We start from the raw sequence: 6928 nt of genomic DNA on the forward strand, positions 1-6928 counted from the left end.
CCTTCTGTGTTTTAATACCAAGTTAAGAATCATTGATGTTTCTTTCCCCTCTAAATAGCTAGCACGGTTTCTACCTCCTGCTAGGACTCTGGCCAATATAAATGATCATTTGCTCTAATGCTTCTCCACACGAGGAAACTGAGGCCCAGAGAAGCGATCACATGCTTCAGCTTGAACAATTAGTATTCGAATTTAAGATGTTGCTACCCCCACTTAGAAATGTACCACAACACGGTGAGCCACGTGCAACCACCCCTATGAAAGAATACAGAAACTGGGACTACCATCTAGTCACTGATGAAACATTTCAATTCAGAGGTTTGTACCATCACCTCAGAGACAGTTGTGGGAAACAAGGCCCAAGCTTTGTATGATTTTCTTGATGTCACCTATCTACGAAGTAACAGGCAAGGTTTCAGCTGAATTAACCTAACTGTAAACCGGGGCTGTTAGCCACTACTCCGTACTTGGGCTTTGCCCCTCCACCCCTCTTGGTTAGACACTATCTCTGTGCTTTCAAAGCCAGACAGAGCTCAGAGCTGGCGCCTCTAATGTCCTCTCAGAGCCACTCACTCTTGTTAGACTTGATTTGGTTTCATTTGGTTTGATTTTGAGACAGTGCCCATGTATCCAGGTTGTTCTAGAGCTCCAGGATGGACTTGAAGCCTTACCCGCCTTGCTCAACCTCCTGACAGCCGGGAGTACAGGTGTGAGCCACCACTCTCGGGTTTATGTGGTTCCAAGGATCAAGCCCAGAGCTTCACACAGCCCTGGCAAACACTCTTCCCACTGAGCTCCATCACCAGCCCAAGGGCTGCTCACTCCTGAAGTTGGTAATTTTTGTTTCCTTTGCACTCCTGACTCAAAAACCTAAGGTGTTGTTCCACCTACTAACGTTCCCTTATCCAAAAGCTCAAATCCAAAGTGAAGAAAGCAGCTATCTTAGCATCGGTGTTTGTCTTCCAAGCTTTCCGGGAAGCTTCCTGACTGAAGCTATCTCGGCCAATCCCAGAGAGACTCACACATGGAAACCATAGGCTCTGACGCAGCTGGGAAGAAGAAATCTCAGTTGGAAGCTGGAAATACCTTTCAGATGCCTCTCATAGATGGGGCTGCAACATGAGAAAGTTCCAGTATGTTATTTACCAGTCATCAAAAACTACGGAGTTGTACTTCAGGAATAAGTCTCTCTCTCTCTCTCTCTCTCTCTCTCTCTCTCTCTCTCTCTCTCTCTCTCTCTCTCTCTCTCTCTCTCTCTCTCTCTCTCTCTCTCTCTCCCTTTCCCCCTCTCCCCCTCTCTCCCTCTCTCCCCTTCTCCCCCTCTCTCCCTCTCCCCCTTTCTCCCTCCCTCCCCCCCTCTCTCTCTCACCTCTTGACAGGTGGAGCCCAATTAGGAGCATCCTGTGAGCTGGGTTGGGAGTGCCGCCACCCCCTGAGTAGGAGCTCTGCTGAGCGTAGCTAAACTGCAGTCAGTTAGTCATGAAGGAACTGGACAGCTCCCAGGCCCTACATACTGCAGGGCCATGGCAGGAGGAGGGGCCGCTTGCTGTCTTCTAATGATTAAACTCGGGTCCCCTGTGAGCTCCAGCCGGGCAATGGCCTGGTTTTCAGGATGCATCCTCAGAGGGATTCATATTTGTTAAAGGACGGACATTAAGACAAGAAGCATCAAAGCATGTAGGAGATACGGCCAGCATCCAAGGGTCTAGCCTCCCTACAAATGCAGAAGTAGAGAACACAATGAGAAAAAGACACGGGGTTTTGGGGGGCATCCACGCCTCGGTGGGCAGCTGCCCTGAATTCCCGAAAGCCACGCTGCTGGTACGAGATACCGACTGGGTACCAGATGCTGACAGTGTTGCCTTGTTCCTATCAGCAGACGTTTGCTGAGCAGTTGTGATGTGCACCTGCTTCACCAAGTAGAATGGATCGTATCTCAAGGAAGTGGCCTTCTGGGCTCATGTGCGCCCTCATGCTCACGTGCGCCTTCTTGCTGATCTCAGCACCCTGGCTCTCACAGGCTTCCTCGGTGCCCCAAAGCAGGAGACAGTCCAGTTTACCAGGAAGCACACTGGGCGAGCCGGTGCGGAGTCCACATTCTGCTGCTCGCCTCCAGCACAGTGTAGGCTACTCAGCTACTTACCACATCCCTTGGTTTCCTCACACACAGAAGGGATCTGACAGTTAAGAGCCAATGCGACGGCGCCCCGAGAGGTGTCTCCGTGATAAGAGCACCTACTGCTCTCGCTGAGGCCTGGAGTTCAGGTCCCAGCACTCACTGTGAGTGGCTCACAACCCAACTGTAACTCCAGCTCCAGAGGACTGAGGCCCTCTTCTGGCCTCCCAAGGCACGGCACCCACAGACACATAGGCAGACACACACATATACACCTTTATGACTATTTTTAAAATATCATTTAAAGAGCAAGCAAGACAAATCTAAAAAATGGTTACTATTGAAATTTGGGAGTAGAAGATTGAAAAAAATGTATCTTAGTTCTTTTAACGTAACCATTATATTGGGAAGATGTAATTCCCTGGAGATTAAGAAAGATGTGAAAAAGCTAATACACAAAATTAGCCCCAAGTGACAGCGAAGTGTGTCTTTCCAGAACTGCCTTAATCATTTAGCATCCACCTTGATCAGTGAGCACCCCGGAAACGGGGAACAGCACCAATCCCCACCCTCCAGATTCACTGGAACCCAGCAATGGAAGGGCCTCTCAGCCCATCCCACGCAGTCTGTCCACAGAACCAGGTCTCTACCTCCTTCCAGTCTTGGCTTCAGTGCATTCAAGCGGGGGAAGCTTCTGTCAGTATGAACGCCATGTACCTCCGTGTCTGCCTCTCGTTGGCTTTAGTTCATCAGCTGCCTGTATTCCTGGCTCCTCTTCTCCAGGGCAGCCTTGGGCCCAGCCCCTCATCCTACTCACCCTCTTGGGAAGCCCTACCAACTGCTTGGGGGTTTCCCAAGCACTTTCCTTATCGGCGGTTAGAAAAATGGCATTTCTAGGAGAAGGAAAAAAACCTACATCCTGACATTGCTGTGGCTCTCTTTACAGAAATAAGTTCTTCACCTTGGCCATCCAGAAGTTGACATTGGGCATGAAAATAACCGTGACCTTTCCAGCCAGACCCCAGGGAGGAAACACTAAAAATACACATATATCTTCCGGCACCAGGAGCCAGGGCTGACACTATGAATAACCCTCTGCTCCCCGGAGATTCAGACAGGCAACTTGAAGGGACCGGCAGGCCAATTTGCATACAGGGTGTGAGGGAAGTCATCAGCCAAGGGTGGCCTCCCCACCCCCAGCCAAGACAGTGGTTCTCAACCTGTGGGTTGCCACCCACAAGTTGAGAACCACTACCCTCAACGATAATATAACGGTTTTGTATGGCATGTATGGTATCAAATACTAAGTAATCTGGAGACGACTCAAGCTACATGGGAAAACAGGCATGCAGGGGATGCAAACACTACATTTGCAGTAAAGGATTCGAGCTCCCACAGATTCTGCAGACACTAAGGTATGAGTGTACCTGACTGCGCTCTGCACTGGATTGTCTACCCCACATGAGCATCGTCGGTTAGCAACGAGCACACAATGACTACTGACCCGGTGGCCGTGCCTTACAGCCTCACTAAGCCTCCACAACCCAATAAGAAGGCCCTGGTATTGTTCTCATTCTCACATGAAACTGCAGCCCATAACAGGCAACTCGCCTAACGTCGCACAACCAGCGAGCAGTCACCCTGGAAATGCACGACTGGAAAGACTACACCACAGGCTTCCTGCAGATGGGGAGTCTTCTAGGCACCTCTTGTCCAGAGGCCCTGCCTCCTGCCCTCCAGCCTTCCCCTTGGTACCCTCGGCACCCGGCACTTGTATTCCGACGCCGGCCTCCTTGGCCTGGCTGTCAGCTGTGCCCATGTGACCAACAGTGTGTTTCTTTCCTAACCCGTACTGAGTGCCCAGTTCTTAGGCCAAGCAGGTCCACCAGTGACCGCCCCCCGACAAACACCCTCTGTGACGTGCTACCGTCACAAGGTTCAGAATGTGTATTAGCCAATATTATCTGTCCCGTGTTTTGCGTCATATGTTCTCAGTTACTCATGATCAGAAGTCATAAAATATCAGAAGTATTTCAAAATGTATGTTGTTTATCATACATGCAAATATTTGAAATGTTTTAGAAAATAGCACAGATGTTTTATATAACGATATTTTATACTTTTCTTTTTCTGTGTGAATATATAGATATATGTAGATATATACACTTGAGGATACATATGTACATATAGGTGCTTGGTGCCTGTCCATGTGTGTGCACATGGAGGCCAGGAGTCAACACTGGGCAACTCCTACCTCTCTCCAACTTATATTTTGCAACCACACTTCCCACTGATCCTGGAGCTCGCTGGTTTGGCGAGACTGGCAGGCCAGTGAAGTACAGGACCCATCTGTCCCTGCCTTCCCACTGCAGCACCAAGGTTACAGATGTGTGCCATCACATTTGGCTTTTACGTGGTCCCGGGGACCAAACTCAAGTCCTCGTTCTCAGGCTGCAAGCATTTTGCCCACCAAGTCGTCACCCCAGCCCTAATTTTATATTTTAAAAATGCTTTATAAAAGCATTAAATAAAAACAAGAAATAAACAGCATTAAGTTTTAAATTGCAAAGCATTCTGAATAGCATGTTGAAATATACAAAGAACTGCAAATTCTAAACATGAAAAGGCATATTTACCAATTCATAATGGAATAGACTGACAGTTCTTCTCAAAAGAAGAAATATAAAAAAATAGAAAAAGTTTTCTGCATCTTTAGCCAACAGGGAAATAAAAATTTAAATTGCTTTGAGATTCCAAAGCCAGAATGGCTATTGTGTTGATCTGTTTTATGTCAGCTTGACACAGGCTAGAGTGATTTGGAAAGAGGAAAGTTCATCTGAGAAAAATAACCCTACCTACAAGCCTGCAGTGCATTTTCTTAATTACTGATTGATGCCGAAGGTCTCGGCGCACTGTAGGCGGTGCCATCTCTGGGCAGGTGGCTGTGAGTTGTATTTAACAAAAATAAATGAATAAATAAATAAAAGCTCAGCTGACCAAGAGATGTCTCACAGAAAATTCTCTGCTCCCAGGCCTGGGTCCTTGGGCTTCTTACCTCAGAAGCAAGAAGCATCATGGGAAAGTAAAGGGCTTCTCCAAGGATGACCCTTCCACGCCTGTTCACCTCATGGCCTCTCTAGGCTACAAGGCTGGCTTGACCGACATCATCTGGGAAGTTGACAGGCCAGGATCCAAGGTGAACAAGAAAGGAGTCGTGGAGGCTGTAACCATGATAGAAACACCACCCCTGGTAGTTGTGGGTATTGTGGGATATGTCGAAGCCCCATGAGGTCTCCAGACCTTCAAGACAGTATTTACTGAGCACGTCAGTGATGAGTGTAAAGACGTTTCTGCGAGAGCGGGCACGAATCTAGGAAGAAGAGGCCTTCACCAAATACTGTAGAAAGTGGCAGGACGACATGGGCAAGAAGCAGCTGGAGAAGGGCTTCAAAAGTCCTTCGGTGAAGTACTGCCAAGTCATCTGCATAATTGCCCGCACTCAGATGTGTCTGCTTCCTCTGTGCAAGAAGGAGGCAGCCTTGACCAGGTGATGGGGGAGGGGCACCGTGGCTGAGACGCTAGAGTGGGCTCCGGAGAGGCTGGAGATGGCTGAGACGCTAGAGTGGGCTCCGGAGAGGCTGGAGCAGCAGGTTCCTGGTTCCGGAGAGGCTGGAGATGGCTGAGACGCTAGAGTGGGCTCCGGAGAGGCTGGAGATGGCTGAGACGCTAGAGTGGGCTCCGGAGAGGCTGGAGCAGCAGGTTCCTGTGAACCAGGTGTTTGGGCAGGATGAGATGATTGATGTCATCGAGGTGACAAGAGGCAAAGACTACAAAGGCGGTGTGGTGGGAACCAAGAAGTGAGAGCTCACTCCCCGCAATCCCTTGGGCGTGCCGACTTGAAGAGTGACCTGAAGCTCATTGACACCACCTCCAAGTTTGGCTGTGATCGTTTCCAGACCATGGAAGAGAAGAAAGCATTAGTGGGACCTTTCAGGAAAGAGAGCATTGCCAAGGAAGAAGATGCTTAACGCAAGAAGCATTTGCACAGCTGCTAGGGTCTCAATAAAAACTTTTCCAGTGCTGGGGGGGGGGGGGGGGGACTCTCAGCCGAGCAGCGCCTCCTCGTGGACGGCCTCTGTAACAGCTCCTTCCTTCAGGTTCCTGCCTTGAGTTCCTATCCTGACTGCCTTTGATGATGAACAGTGAGGTGGAAGTGTGAGCCGACCAGACCCTTTCTTCCCCAAGTTCATTTTTGTCATGGTGCTTCATCACAGCACTAGAGACCCTAACAAAGACAGCTATCATCAAGAAAATAAGTGGCAATGACTGGAGATATCAATGACTGGTTGCCCTTCCGGAGGACAGGGGTATGGTTCACAGCACCCACACGGCAGCTGGCAAGCATCTGTGACTCCAGTGCTAGGGATCCAACCCGCTGGGCACACAAGTGGTGCACAGACATACATGCAAGCAAAGCATCCATACACATAAAATAAAAATAAAGAAAACAAGCAGGCAGCAGATGCTGGCTAGCATTCAGGGCTAAAGGGACCCTTATTAATTGTTGTTAAGAGTATAAATTGGTACCACCACTATGGAAATGAACGGGGATGTGAGAATGTCTTAAAAAGCGACAGCTAGATCGATCGTACCTCTCAATGTGTCCTTAAAGGCCTCCAAGTCCCACCGCCATATGCATGCTTATTGCTTCTCTATAATAGCAAGGAAATTGAAGAGGCCTAGATGTCCATCAATAGATGAATGAACAAAAACATGATTCATAGCCAGGCGGTGGTGGCGCAAGCCAGGCGG

At 49.0% G+C, this 6928-nt stretch overlaps 1 pseudogene; it reads left to right on the forward strand.

Annotated features, from left to right (window-relative positions):
- Positions 1 to 5119: 5119 nt before the first annotated feature.
- LOC119826061 lies at positions 5120 to 6144 on the forward strand (annotated as a pseudogene).
- Positions 6145 to 6928: the final 784 nt, after the last annotated feature.

Source organism: Arvicola amphibius, chromosome 11, assembly GCF_903992535.2.
Source record: "Arvicola amphibius chromosome 11, mArvAmp1.2, whole genome shotgun sequence".
NCBI lineage: Eukaryota > Metazoa > Chordata > Mammalia > Rodentia > Cricetidae > Arvicola > Arvicola amphibius.